Raw genomic sequence first — 16,161 nt, 5'->3', positions numbered from 1 at the left:
TAACAAAAAGCTTATCTCCAGAATTGAAAACTGCTTCTTAAAGATTCACCTAATTAGATATAACAATAAGCCCCTCATAAGGCTATAGTAAGAACAGATAAAATCCAAGGCTTGGGAGTATGTTCAGCATATTTGTGTAGAATTTTATCTTCTAAGACTTGAGTTTTTCATTTTTACCATAACAGAATTTGACATTAAGCCTAATATGTCTTTGTTTACTGAAAAGAAGAGGTAATTTTTTAAGGTCCTAGAGCTGATATCAATTTATGATGGTTATTAATATCAAGGTCATCTCAGAATTGAAGGAACATAATTACCTGAAAAAACAGCATGTGTTCAGAACAAGTGCATTGATGCATGACTTGTAGTGTACAGTATAACCCCGACAAGATCTATATTTTGTATTATTCTTAATTAAAAATTCTGGCAGTGGAAGAGATGTAGGAATTGCAGCTGATAAAGCTGAGAGCTACAGACAGGGAGACCAGAGTAGGACAGAGAGTCTTTAGAGAAAATAAATTTGTAATAAAAAAGTTTGTGCTCATTTCTACACAAAGCACAATTCTTCCTCTGCAAATTCCTTTTTAAAGTGTTAGTAAGGACACTGCTGGGAAGTTTTGTCCATAAATATGTGCCATACATTTATGAGAAATATTTGTAAAATCAAATATTTTGCTCTAGATCAATAATAGCTCTATAGCAATTACTATTTCATTCAATGGAATAAAATCTGCTTAACTGTTAATGCACATAATGTCTCAGATCTAGCTATGGCAGAGCACAATAAAGGGGAAGAATTTATCTTGAAACAACTAATTTGTTCCCATTCCATTTAGAGTGTATGATTCATTCTATAGTTATTTTTTAAAAATAAGCCAAACAGAACAACAAAAGCAAAAAAAAAAAAAAAAAGGAATAACAATGGAACTGTTTTAATTGGTCTGTGTTGGGTAGTGTTTCTAGGCAGTTGCCAGATAAAAATATGAATTTTATTTGGAGAAACAGACCATAACCCATTCCTTAGATAATTCCAACAGATTGAATTTTAAGGATTATGAGTTCTCAAACAGTATAGACAACAGATCTTTCATAAGTTTGGTATGACTACATAATTGTTAAAAGACAGTCTCTTCAACAAAGGGTTCTGGGAAAATGGGATGTTTACATGTAAAATTGAAATTGTTCCCCTACCTTATACCATACACAAAAATCAACTAAAAATTGAAGAGTCAAATGCAGGACTTGAAAGTTCTAGAAAAAAACACAGGAGAAGCCTTTCTTAACATTAGTCTTGGCAACAATTTTTTGGATATGATACCACAAATACAATAAAAAAATAAGAAGAACAGATAAGTGAGACCAAAACAAACTGAAAAGTATCTGCACAACCATGGAAATGATCAACAGAATGAGAAAACCACTCTATGTCTTAGAAACAACATAGCTAATAAGGGATTAATTTTCAAAGTGTTAAGGAATTACCAACTCAATATTTTAAAAAAGAATAACCTAATTAAAAATGGGCAAATATTTTCAAAGACATTTCTCCAAAGAAGACATGCAAATAGCCAACAGATACATTAAAATATAATTAGGGACATAATTATCTGGAAAATGCAAATCAAAACTACAAAGAGATACAACTTTACATCAGTTAGGATGAATATTATTAAAATACAAAGACAATAAGTGTTGATGAGATTGTGGATAAATCAAAATCCTTACACACTGTGATGCGGATGTAAAATGGTATAGAAGCTATGGAAAACAGTATAAAAACTCCTCAAAAATTAAAAATAGAACTACAATAAGATTCAATAATCTCACTACTTGATTTATATTCAAAGGAACCGAACCAGAGACACCTGAATTCCAATGTCATTGCAAAACTATTCACAGTACATAATCAAAATATAGAAGCAACACCACAATACATCAACAAATGAATAAAGCAAATACACACACACACACACACACACAAACACATACACCACACAGTGGACTGATATTCAGTCTTAAAGAAGACGGAAATTCTGCATTTGTAAGAGTATGCATGAAATTGAAGGACATTATTCCAAGTGAAAATTGACCAGTCATAGAAGGACAAATATTGCATGATTCTTCTTATATGAAGTATTTAAAACACTCAAACTCATAAAAGTAGAAGCTAGAATGGTGGTTTCTAGGTGCTTGGGGGTGGGAGAAATGGAGTGCTATTATTCAAAAGGTATTATTACAACTATGCTAGTTGAATAATTTCTAGAGAAATCAGTGCTTATATTTAACAATATAGTATTGTACAATTCAAAGTTTGCTAAGAGAAAACATTTTATTTTTAGTGTTTGTTTCACAATAACAGACACAGGAAAAGGAAACACGCATACAAAAAGATTGACAAGTCTTAAATATGTTTACTACTCTGATTATGATGATGGTACTTATATGTTTGCATATGTAAAAGCTCATCAAATTGTGCATATTAAATATGTACAGTTATTTTAATATCAACTGTACTAATAAAAAATTCAAATTATTAAACATGAAGAAGCACAGTTCAATGACATAATATTAGCAAAAACAAATCAGATATACACAAGAAGATATAGATAATGAAATAATCAGATTATAAGACAAAGTTCTTACAAAGTTAAAAAAGAAATAAAATATTCCAAATATTTGAAAAACATCATGAATAAACAAGCATCACTATAACCATCACAAATTTAGAAAGAATCCAGCTGAATTTCTAAAAATTAAATAATGACTAACTCAGAAATCTAACAAACTAGAAATTCTAGCAAATTAAAAAATTAATAAAATATTTGTAAATTAGCTGACCAATATGAATAAGTTTTCCAGAAAGAGGAACAGATAAAGAGATGAGACCAAATAAGAAAGGGTAATATTTTCAATATACTAGATGAGGCATTATTTTTAAATTAGGTTTTCATAAAGGAGAGTAAAAGGAATGCAGAACAGGTAATATTTATGATAACGCCTTAAAAAAATGATTAGAACTGCTGAAAGATACCAGTCTTAAATTTGGTAATTCTGATAAATACCAAATGAGATAATAAAAAGAAATAAAACTTGGATGATTCAAGGTAAAACTGCCAATAGTAACAGTTGAGAAAAAACATTAAATGCTACCAGATAAGAAAGACGTAATCCACAAAATGACAATTAGGCTGACAGCAGATTTTCTAAGACATAAAAAACTGAAATAAATTTTGAACATAGCTTTTAGTACAGAAGCATGTTCCTAGCAAAGCTGTATTTTAGAAATAATAGTTAAATAGACATTTTCAGACAAGCAAAAGCGGAGGGAGTTTACAATGTATCTGAAGTAAAAGAATTCGCATACTTTACTAGATAATGAAGGAAAATAACCAAATAAAGAAATTATTGGAAGAATGAAATGTGGGCAATAAACAAGTGTGTGAATATATTCAAGCAAATTCTGATTGTAGATAATATTAAAATGTATGAAAGAATATGAAAATCACTAGACACAACTCAAAAATGGATAAAGGGAAATGGAAAAAAATCAGAGTTAAGGCTTTAGTATGGTTTTACAAATTTTGAGAGAAATGTAAATATATTGATCAAAGGTAGACATGGTTAAATATCTAGCCTCAAACATTGAATTAAAATGTATGCTTAAATCCCAATGATAACAACCAAAGTGATTGGCACAGGCTATATAATTTCCAAACCAACATAAGGGAAAGGTAGAATTAGAAAAATAATTTTTAAAAAGCCCCTTTGTGCAATAGGGGTTTGTAGAAATAAAAACCAAGAAGAAGTGATAAAAATTATCTGGAACTGTGATTATGAATGAAAATATTAATGACATTGATTTTTGTTCTTCTCTAGTTTTATGTCTTTTCTTTTTTGATCTTATGTCACTAATAATGCTCTACACTATAATATTGAATAAAGGTGCTCATGGAAAGTACCTTTTTATTCAACTGATTTTCAGGGAAATGTTGTTAATGTATAACATACTTGTATAATAAGCTTTTGTAGCTAGCCTTTAATGGATTAAAGAAGTTTCTTCTGTCAGGGTTTTTTAAAAATATTTTTAGTTGTCAATGGACACAATACCTTTATTTTATTTATTTTTATGTGGTGCTGACAATTGAACCCAGTGTCTCACATGTCCCTGGCAAGCACTCTGCCACTGTGCCACAACCCCAGCCCTTTTGTCATTAGTTTTTAAAGTAAATGCATAAAGTTTTTCAGAGAATGTTTCATTTATTTCCTTTCATACATTTTGTGCAGGTTGTATTAAACCACATATAGTGAAAATATGTGAACTAGCTGCATATATCAAAATAAATCCACTTCAGGGAGGTAATTTTTCATGGAAAAGAATAATTTTCAGATTCATATTATGATCTCATCATAAAGGATATAAAATATACAAAGATAAACAATATATTTTTACAGTTAATTTATGTCTTTGAAATGTGATGGAAAGCAAGAAAATGGTAAACATGAATCTAGAAGTGGTTGCACTATCACAGAGACAGTTTCAACTATATTTGTAATATTCCCCTTCTTTTTTATAATATTATATATGTTTAATAAGAATGAAATGCTTTATTATTAATAACATGTTTTTAGAAACCATCCTCTAAACTACACTGTGAATAACAATAGTAATTTAAAATAAGGTGTGCTCTTTTTGCTTTACAACTGCTAGTATAATAATTCAAAATGTTTAATAGCTGAATTGTATATGAAGCTTAATGTATGCCATACTCTACTGAAATTTTTAAAAATATTCTCTCATTGAATAACATTTAATATTTTATTTCCCCTATGTAGGTAAAGAAATTCATAATTGAAGGGATTAACTAACTTATGCAGGTGTATCTGACTTAGACTCCATATCTATGTGATTAGCCCCTACTAACCCAATATGTACTAACCCATCATTGTTATGCACACACACACATGCACACATACATACATATTATGTCTCTCTCATACATGCTTACTCACTTACATAGCATATTTCTATAAGCCAAACTGTTCTGTTATTTTAGTTAAATATTAACTGTTAAGCCACTTAACCAAAATGAAATATATATTAACAATTTGTCTAGGACTTTAGCCAGAATGTGATTAAAAAAATGCTGTTAGCAGATGCTTACCTACTGATTTAATTAATAGAAAAACAGAAATTTGCAGGTTAAAAGCACTTTTATGAACAATTATTCTCAAAGCAGGTAATTTCAAGACAATAAAGAAAAAAGACATTTGTACAAGTAATATACTAACCTGTATTTGAGATTCAAAATTGAACAAATCACAAATTTTCTTTCAAGAATCCTAACCTTGGATCATATGTAATGTGATATTTAATCTCACTATTGCCTTAACTTTCTAAATACAATCTCAGAAATAATCAGAGTGCAAAATCTCATATACATAATGAATCTGTAGACTTCCTAATCATTAAATATTTACTCTAAGTGATATTTGAATGTATATTACAAAGATAATTAACCCCAGGAATATATCATAAAAAATGTCTTCCATATAACATATTAAAAAATTTTCTGCATAAATTAGCTTTGTTATCACAAATCATTCTCTATGTTAAAAAAATCACAAGTATTCTTTAGTCAAAGTCTACAGCTAATCACTCATCTCTAATCTTAGCCATGGATTGAGAAGAGCAGGACTGTGCTGGTCTTTAGGTCTTTAATGTGAGATAGGTCTCTATTAGCCCACAGTACATTGGATTATGCCCCTTAACTTGATCTTTTAATTTTTTACTACAATGTTTACCGCATTAACACACATTTATTGCATTTTTGCAACAGTTTTCTTATATTTCTTCCCTTACAAATAAAATTTGCTTGCTCTCTTATAGCTTATTCTATTCTATCGTTATGTATATTTAGAGCTGAAATACTTAGATCTTGCACAAATCTTTCAATAGTGCAGAAATAGATGAGAAATTAATAATCAGTAAATCATTTAGTGACTTTCTGAGTTGATTTTATCCCTTTTTTTGAACAATTAATACTATAATTGAAATTCTGACTTCATATAATATAAATTAGATTTAGAAAACTCATCTCACAACCACAAAAATGTAAAATTAACATATATGGAAAATGAATAGGAACCAGAATAGTTTTAAATCTGTATATTTTGTCATTGTATTATAGATGAAATTTAGCCTCATTTTTATCATAGTTTAAAGTAGTGTTTTATAATGATCACCGATTTTTAATTTGCTTAGGTGGTATTAGTATTCATGTGTCCCAATTTTTATTAATTTTACCTTTAGAACTTTAATGAGAAAAATACTAGTGAAATGTAAACTAGTACTTATAGTTTCTATGACAGTAATACCTTAAAATAATTTAAAACCAAAAATATGAAAATGCCTTTTATTTAAAACTGTTCATCATTTACATGAAGGAGATCCTTTGATGGCCAGAAAAATATAATGCTGATTTTCAGTATATTTATAGAATTGTGTAAAAAAATTCTTTTTAGAACTTACATTATCCCAAATGGATCATTTGTGCTCACAGGAGATCATTCCCTTTCTCCACCCCATGTAGAGCATCAGGCAACCATAATCTGCTATTTATCTTCAAAGGTTTGCCTTTCCTGGACATTGAAAATAAATGCAACAATATAATATGTAGTCTTTAGTGATTGTCTTTTTACACTAAAGATAATATGTTCCAGGTTTATTATTTGTACTTTAGGATACATAAGTATTTCATTTTTTTTTTACTGGCAAATATAATTAATGAAACTAAAGGAATTAAATGACTATTCTTTATTTTGTTTATTCCTCAACTGGTTCAGATTTGGATTATTCCACTTGGGTTTGGTTATTTTAACCATCTTTAACATGCATAATATTCACCTGAAAAAATAATTCATAAATTCTATTGTGATGTTTTTATTTTCTACAAAGAAAGTAGCATATAATGGGATTGTAAATTATATTGAATACAATTTTCTGGACTGGAGAATGGTTATCGATGCTAGATAAATCACCTATAATGACATTTATTCCTGGAATTTGGGGCCTACCCCTCAGAAGCTCTAATTTAATTTATATAACCTGGTATCAGAAATTTATAAAAGTATCCTACATGACTTGAATAGGCTACCAGATTTGACAACGCTTATTATATAATTATATTCTTTTACCTAGCTTTTGCTTTTACCAAATGGATAAAAATCTCTTCAGAAAGTTGCTTGAAGCACTGCTAGGCACTTTATATGTGGGGTTAGAAGTTAAGTACAGGTGAAGAAAACCCTGAGATCAAATCAGGGGCAGGGAAATATCAAGTTCTCAGCCTATTCATAGTGCCTTGTGTGGACTTCCTCTGAAGAAAGAAATGATCTATTTTGCTTATATAGATCAGGCTTAAAATAAAATAGTGGAGAACAAATGATAATATGAAACTATGTGATTCTACCAATTAATTTTTCCAGAGGAAAATAGAGATGTTTATAGAGAAAAATTCTTAGAATTTCTCCCTGACTCACAGAGAACAAACCTTTAAAATTTTGAATCTCCAACATTCTTGTCTTTCAGACATCAGTTTAAATGACTTCTCCTTAGGAAAGTTTAACCTTCCAATATGAAGAGGTTGTCATATTATTCTATTTTAATAATCCTGTAAAACCTATTTCTAACTGATTTTTAAAAAATTTAATTCATCTGGTTATTTGGTTCCTTGGTCTACTGAAATGTTGGCTTTAAGATTTAAGGGGTTCTGCCTTAATACTATTTTTTTTATGTTGAATGAAAAGTATATGTTCAACAACCATAAAAATGATCAGTTCTGGGCTAAGGTGTATCTCTGTGATACAGCAATTACCTGACACATGCAAATCTCTGGGTTTGACTCCCAATATTTGGGGTGGAGGGAGTGAAAAATGATCAGTCCTCAAAACCTATGAGAGTGAATAAGATCATGTTTGTGTATTCCATGTATATCATAATATAGAGCAGGATGCATACTACTTAGAATATAATATCAGTTTTCTTGGAAATAAATTGTCTTTGGTAGTCAGCTAAACTTCATTCACTATAAATCACTGCTGATAGGGCTGTTATTAAACACTCATATTTACTGAAAAACCCTTTTTACCAGGAAAGACAAATATCTCTAGCATTCTATCCAATTACTTGGCATCTTTTTATGTCTTTCTCTTGTTTCTGATTGCTTAATGCACATTTAAATGCATTTATCTGATCAGTATCACTTGGAAAAGAAAGGAGAAAGTGAAAAGACAAGCCATCTTGAAAGTTATTTTGCAACTGAATCTCAAAGTTTTAGACATATAAATCTAATTTTATTGGAAAATATTTTTAAAAAACCAAATAAGAAAATTTTGTATTAAGAAGTTAATGGGCAATAATAATGATCATGATAACAGTTTTTACTTATGTAGTGTCTAGTGATATGTAGTCTTTAGTGATTGTCTTTTTACACTAAAGATAATATGTTCCAGGTTTATTATTTGTACTTTAGGATACATAAGTATTTCATTTTTTTTTTACTGGCAAATATAATTAATGAAACTAAAGGAATTAAATGACTATTCTTTATTTTGTTTATTCCTCAACTGGTTCAGATTTGGATTATTCCACTTGGGTTTGGTTATTTTAACCATCTTTAACATGCATAATATTCACCTGAAAAAATAATTCATAAATTCTATTGTGATGTTTTTATTTTCTACAAAGAAAGTAGCATATAATGGGATTGTAAATTATATTGAATACAATTTTCTGGACTGGAGAATGGTTATCGATGCTAGATAAATCACCTATAATGACATTTATTCCTGGAATTTGGGGCCTACCCCTCAGAAGCTCTAATTTAATTTATATAACCTGGTATCAGAAATTTATAAAAGTATCCTACATGACTTGAATAGGCTACCAGATTTGACAACACTTATTATATAATTATATTCTTTTACCTAGCTTTTGCTTTTACCAAATGGATAAAAATCTCTTCAGAAAGTTGCTTGAAGCACTGCTAGGCACTTTATATGTGGGGTTAGAAGTTAAGTACAGGTGAAGAAAACCCTGAGATCAAATCAGGGGCAGGGAAATATCAAGTTCTCAGCCTATTCATAGTGCCTTGTGTGGACTTCCTCTGAAGAAAGAAATGATCTATTTTGCTTATATAGATCAGGCTTAAAATAAAATAGTGGAGAACAAATGATAATATGAAACTATGTGATTCTACCAATTAATTTTTCCAGAGGAAAATAGAGATGTTTATAGAGAAAAATTCTTAGAATTTCTCCCTGACTCACAGAGAACAAACCTTTAAAATTTTGAATCTCCAACATTCTTGTCTTTCAGACATCAGTTTAAATGACTTCTCCTTAGGAAAGTTTAACCTTCCAATATGAAGAGGTTGTCATATTATTCTATTTTAATAATCCTGTAAAACCTATTTCTAACTGATTTTTAAAAAATTTAATTCATCTGGTTATTTGGTTCCTTGGTCTACTGAAATGTTGGCTTTAAGATTTAAGGGGTTCTGCCTTAATACTATTTTTTTTATGTTGAATGAAAAGTATATGTTCAACAACCATAAAAATGATCAGTTCTGGGCTAAGGTGTATCTCTGTGATACAGCAATTACCTGACACATGCAAATCTCTGGGTTTGACTCCCAATATTTGGGGTGGAGGGAGTGAAAAATGATCAGTCCTCAAAACCTACGAGAGTGAATAAGATCATGTTTGTGTATTCCATGTATATCATAATATAGAGCAGGATGCATACTACTTAGAATATAATATCAGTTTTCTTGGAAATAAATTGTCTTTGGTAGTCAGCTAAACTTCATTCACTATAAATCACTGCTGATAGGGCTGTTATTAAACACTCATATTTACTGAAAAACCCTTTTTACCAGGAAAGACAAATATCTCTAGCATTCTATCCAATTACTTGGCATCTTTTTATGTCTTTCTCTTGTTTCTGATTGCTTAATGCACATTTAAATGCATTTATCTGATCAGTATCACTTGGAAAAGAAAGGAGAAAGTGAAAAGACAAGCCATCTTGAAAGTTATTTTGCAACTGAATCTCAAAGTTTTAGACATATAAATCTAATTTTATTGGAAAATATTTTTAAAAAACCAAATAAGAAAATTTTGTATTAAGAAGTTAATGGGCAATAATAATGATCATGATAACAGTTTTTACTTATGTAGTGTCTAGTTTGCACTAACTCTTTGAAGCACTTTATATAGATAAATTCATTTTAATATTAATAACTACCCTATGAGTTTAATACTACTGTCATCTTTATTTTAGAGATAAAGAAACTGAAACATGGAGAGGCACTAAAATTCTCACAATACTACATATTAATGATTGTTACTGGCAATCCTAATTCAGTATTTATTTTCCAGACCCCTCCGTGTGTTTTAATAGATTAAGAAAAAAGTGATGAAGCACCTTAATCCAATTGCACATACAAATAATGGATCTATGTCATGAGGTCCTGCCCAGGAGATGCTGAGTTACTTATTTTTTTGACCTAAAATTTTACTGTACTTTTGGAAATAAAAACATACATATTATCACAGTGAATATATTGCTTTAGATCCATTGACCTAAGATGTAGTAAAATCATTCTGAATTAATGTAATAGCCATACTTCATTAAAGGGTAAAAATAGTGATACTATATGTAAAACAACAATGGATAGAAAGTAATCTAGGTGGATTTCTGAGATAATTTATAATAACCTTAAAGTTTTGCTAGCTCAGGTTGAAGATTAGAAAGGAAAAATAAAAAGCAAAATATAAATTCTACTAATTTGCATTATCCATGTAAGCTAAATGACTACATACAGATGGCAGCCACATCACTTTATGTGAATTTGAATAGCTTATTTGGGAAGAAGGAATTGGAAACATAATTAAAATAAAATGAGGGCCCATACGTTCAGGCTTATGATAGAGTAATGGCCCTAAAAGACAATCTGAAAAGCATAGAACAAATAATTTTCACACAAGTATATGTGTATAAATGCATATATACACACACATTCATTCTCCATCTATACATACATATGCATTATATGATATATTCAACATTCTAATAACTTAAACATTGAAAAATTAAACCAATGAGGTATAACAAATAATTGCAAAAATTCAAAATAGTAGCAAATGCTTGGTTTTAGCATTATGTTGGAGTGCATACATAGGCATTTATCCTATCACTACTAAGTCTTCTACGAGGTTATTGAAAGAAAAAATTAAAGAGAAATAAAACCACAAAAATCAAAACAAAAGTGACATACCATTAAGAAGAAAGAAAATTCAACATTTATTTGGACGAGATGATGGTTTAGCTTGCTGGAGGAATTAGCCATTCAAAGTTTTGTGGAAGAGGAACAGGATCTGGATTTGGTCAGGAATGATGGCACTGAATAATGTGAGTGTGGCAGTTAGCAAGAGAATGGAAACAGGAAGAAGTTCAGGATACCTATACATATAGAAAATGAAAAGATCTACTGTTAGGGTAAAATTTGTTGGCTATTTTCATGTTCTAGATTGAGATGTGAGTGCACTATTTTAACTTTCAGAGAAAACCAATGAATTAGGTGCTAATTTTTATCTCCAAATGAGGAAAAACTTAAGAGTCTAAAAAACTTGCCCAAGATCCCCACATAATGAATGATTGAAGGGAAATTTGAACCTATATAGTCACATGAATGGTCTACGCTATGAGGCACCATAGCTAGACTTGCTGACTCTCCTTCCTAACCAATAAAAATAAGATTCTCCCTTTCTGGAGAAATGAAAAAGATGAGATTCCAGGCACAATGGAAGGTATAAGTATGCAAGTGATTGGGGAAAAAAAGGGTAATGTTTAAAATATTACAAATAGTATAGCCTATCAACTCCTTGCCTGGTGAGAGGATGATGATACTTGGACTGGGAACGAGGAATTTGTGAGAGGTAAATCCCTTAGAAACAATTGCAAGGTAGAATTGACAGGGCTAGTGATGGTTGGGGATGTAAGCATTGAAAAAAGTAATGAAAATAGAATAACTTGGATTCTAATTCTAAAATAGGTGAGAGATGATGCCAATCACAATGTAAAATATTTGAGGGAAAGCATGTTTTCTGGGAATAGTTAGCATTTTGTTTTTTACAGAAGAGATTTGAAATACTTATTTGGTATTGAAATGGAAATTACACCTTGTCTTTTGAATTCCTAGAAAGGTAATGATTAGAGAGAGGAGTTTAAAATAAATAAAATTCATTAAAGATCACAATTTATTTCTGCAAAGAGAAGATACAGTGATGTTACAATAATAATACTTTCTATTGAAAGTATTATTTTTAGTATACCCTGAAAGTAATTGGGAAGTGGTTACTAAAACTATTAAACTGCCCAAACAAGTATTAAAATACTATGTCTGGTATTTCTTACAGGCAATTTCTCTAAATTCCTCCTAAGATCTTTTTTGGTTAATTATGTATTCCATCCTCACTTATTTAATTACCAAGAGTTACTTTTTGATTCCTAATTGTTTTTAGAGAAGCTTCTGGAGTTTCAACTGCTATTTACTGAGAGCTCTGGAGAAAATAAAAACAATAACAAAAACAAAGAATAAATAGATAAGGCTCTCTCAGAACTGGATGGACCTACTAAAGGATCACCACTGTGAATGAAGTAATTTATAAACATTCTAATTCTAGTACACTTTTAGAAAATGATAGCAACAAAGAATCCAATATAGCTTTCATAAAAAAGACAAAATGAAAAATAGATTTAGTAAAACATTATATTATTTAGTAGGACACAAAAATGATAGAATACTTCAAAATAGAAAACATCAAAAATTCTGACATTGTTTTTACTCCAGTGTTCTAAATCCAAATAAATATTTAACCCTTGAGAAAATACACTTGGTGTATCTTTATTATGCTTTTAATAAAGGATACCTAAAATATGTTCATCAACACAACATATGAAATTATATATATTAATGTGAATTGAGAGGATTGCAAAATATTGCTCATAGCAGGAATATGTTATATCCAAAAGCTATAAGTAACCCAATTTTCCATAAGAAGAGTAATGAATAAACAATTTGCACAGAGGACTAAAAATATTGGATTACAAAATAAACATACAATATAAAAGCATGTTTTTAAAGAAAGTCACATGTAGTCTGACTATATTTCTGTAAAGATTAGTAAATATGAAAATCAAAACTACTCTAAGATTTCATCTCACTCCAGTCAGAATGGCAGCTATTAAGAATACAAACAACAATAAGTGTTGGTCAGTATGTGGGGAAAAAAGCACTCTCATACATTGCTGGTGGGACTGCAAATTGGTGTAGCCAATATGGAAAGCAATATGGAGATTCCTCAGAAAACTTGGAATGGAACCAACATTTGACCCAGCTATCCCACTCCTCGGTTTATACCCAATAAATATTAACACTTATTTTTAGACAGACATATATGTGATAAACTATAACCAATACCAAAAAATAATTACCAACAAATTCTAATAAAGTGCTTAAATCTGGGGTGAAGGGAAAGAGACGTGATTGTTGAATAGTTCTCAGTTGACTTGCAACTTCTATCTTTTCCTTAAAATAGATATCAGGAGTGGAAAGTATTATTTTTAAGTTAGATCTAAATATTGCAGCACTCCTGTATATGTCATTAATATATATAATTTTTGAAGTTTAAGAAGCAACATCTCTATAATGGCCAGATTATTGTTGTCATTTCTTTTTTTTTTAATTTTTATTGTTGGTTGTTCAAAAAATTACATAGTTCTTGATATATCATATTTCACACTTTGATTCAAGTGGGTTATGAACTCCCATTTTTACCCCGTATACAGATTGCAGAATCACATCAGTTACACATCCATTGATTTACATATTGCCATACTAGTGTCTGTTGTATTCTGCTGCCTTTCCTATCCTGTTGTCATTTCTGTTGAGCACAGAAGTCTTCTGAAAACACATGATAATTGCTATTTGCAGAATTATCACCATTACCATGAATGGTAAGGGTAGCATCATTTCCAATTTTCATTCTGTTCAGGCACAGAAAATTCCACAAACTATGCCCACAGCTTTATTTTTGCCTTTGGCCTTGATTTAGCATGACACTAAATCTCCTCATCACCCCTTTTAGGTACTTTAAATCCACATCCAGACTAATTAATCATTCTTGGTTGTTTAACTAAGGTGTGCATTTTCTAGTGACAGCAATGGCTTCTAGCATAATTGAAATTCTCACTTAGGCAGTTGAACTGAGAATCTCTTCTGACCTGGTGTTCTGTGGAATAAGTCTCTCTGCTTGCTCCTATTTCCAAATGTCACTGGCTCTTCTTTTTATTTCTCAATTCACATCCTTTGTCATCGAAGAATTTTGGTTCTAACCTCAAAACAATTTTTATTATTTGAGAGATAATTAAAGAGAAAGTTAACTCAGGGATGGAAACAGCCTGGCAATGCAAGCAAAGCCTTCAGTAGGAGTGGCATTGTGAACACCACATGTGTTCCATTAGCATGCTTCTGGTGAGGTGTCACAGGCAATTAGCAACACCTATTTAGAACTCCCTGAGTACAGATCACCACGTGAAGCATGCAACAGAAAAGTGAAAGGCAGCAATTAATTATGAGTTCCAAAAATCTCACTAGATAAGAAACCTCTTCTCCCAGATATGATGTAATAGTTAGACTTTGTAAGATTTAGAGTTCCTAAAGTCCGAACAAATCTTGTCCTCACACATAGGCAAGAAGCTACCATCAGCAACGCTGTTACTAGTGGTGTTCTAAAATATTGTGAGATAATATGTCTCATAACAGAAAATGGTTGAGTTAGCTCATATTCTTAGACCATAATAAAAACAGAATTGAAGTGTTAAATTTGTACACAAATAAGTATAGAAAGGAAAAAGTGGGTTTTGCGCTGTGATGGGGCAAATGTAAGCATGGTGAAGTATCCTGATTATGGTGACTTGGTGGAGTTTTGTCTCCTGGGGCTAGAGAAAGACACATGACTAAAGAAGTGGATCAGAATCTAGGAAAAGCAATCAGCGAGGGTACATTGAAAGGTTTTCTTTCATGAAAACCCACAAATGCTGGAGAAGTTATAAATTGATAAATCCTTAATCCCTATTTTAAAAAAAATTAAAAATTTTTAAAAATTGATTTGTCAATGGAAGAGATCCCAGAGAGGCCGAATGAGACTCATGAAAAGTAGGAACCATGCCTTATGTGATAGCAATATACTTCAGTATGTGTCAGTCAGAGACATAGATAGGACACATATTCAAGAGAGAATGTGGGTCATCTGTAGAGCAAATCAGCAGCCCTTTGGTCTGTAGTATTAATATTTATAATATTAGCTCGGGGATGGACTAGAGATGGAGTCAGGGCAAAATTAAGTGAGTTCAAGCCAGTTTTCAGCACTTGCACATTGCCTATGTATCATGGTACTTTTGTGGTCAAGAACTTTGGCTGAGGACATGGGCCAGGCTGCTCACCAGTTGCCTGTATTACATTTCAAAGGTTCATGCATGTTTCCTGCATTTTCACTCTCCATGGGCATTATCTTTTTTGAGACTCAATATAGCTTTCTTTTTCTGTATCCTCAAATTCCTATCTCAGTTTCAATTAGAAAATTGTCACCTTTGGGAAAGATGACTATAGCCTAATACATGTGAAATATTTTTGCATTTTCTGACATTTATTAATCTTTTTGGTGTTGAAGACAAAATTAAGGAGATGATTTTACTTAGGCTAATGCAATATGAAGAATATTTACCTATGAAGAGTATCTCAATGAAGAGGACATGGCCTGCATTTTACAGAGGCAAGTAAATAAGAAAGTTACTTGAGAGTTTTATAGGAGTCAAGAGGAAGAATGGAAATGGTCTTATCTGAGAATATACAAGGGCTGGGCACTTCATCACCATTGACCCTATCCCAGGACATAGGGTGGGGATTACTTCATAGTTGCTGCTTTCTGGAACCATAGGACTCAGAAATAAGTTCAACCGTGCCCATGAAGATGATAGTGTCCCATCATGGAGAGAGCACATGAGACACTCTTCATTAATAAATGCTCTTCATATTGCAT

The 16,161-nt window shown here is 30.9% G+C and overlaps 1 long non-coding RNA gene across 1 annotated transcript; it reads right to left on the bottom strand.

Annotated features, from left to right (window-relative positions):
- Positions 1-840: 840 nt before the first annotated feature.
- LOC125612939 lies at positions 841-13,570 on the bottom strand. The gene is made up of 2 exons (XR_007343419.1): positions 11,337-13,570; positions 841-6,639 (listed from the first exon to the last, which is right to left on the bottom strand). It is a non-coding gene; the product is annotated as an uncharacterized LOC125612939 (long non-coding RNA).
- Positions 13,571-16,161: the final 2,591 nt, after the last annotated feature.

This window comes from Marmota marmota, unplaced genomic scaffold, assembly GCF_001458135.2.
Source record: "Marmota marmota marmota unplaced genomic scaffold, marMar, whole genome shotgun sequence".
NCBI lineage: Eukaryota > Metazoa > Chordata > Mammalia > Rodentia > Sciuridae > Marmota > Marmota marmota.
The sequence above is the reverse complement of the archived record's forward strand: the minus strand, read 5'-3'. Positions and strand labels throughout refer to the sequence as shown.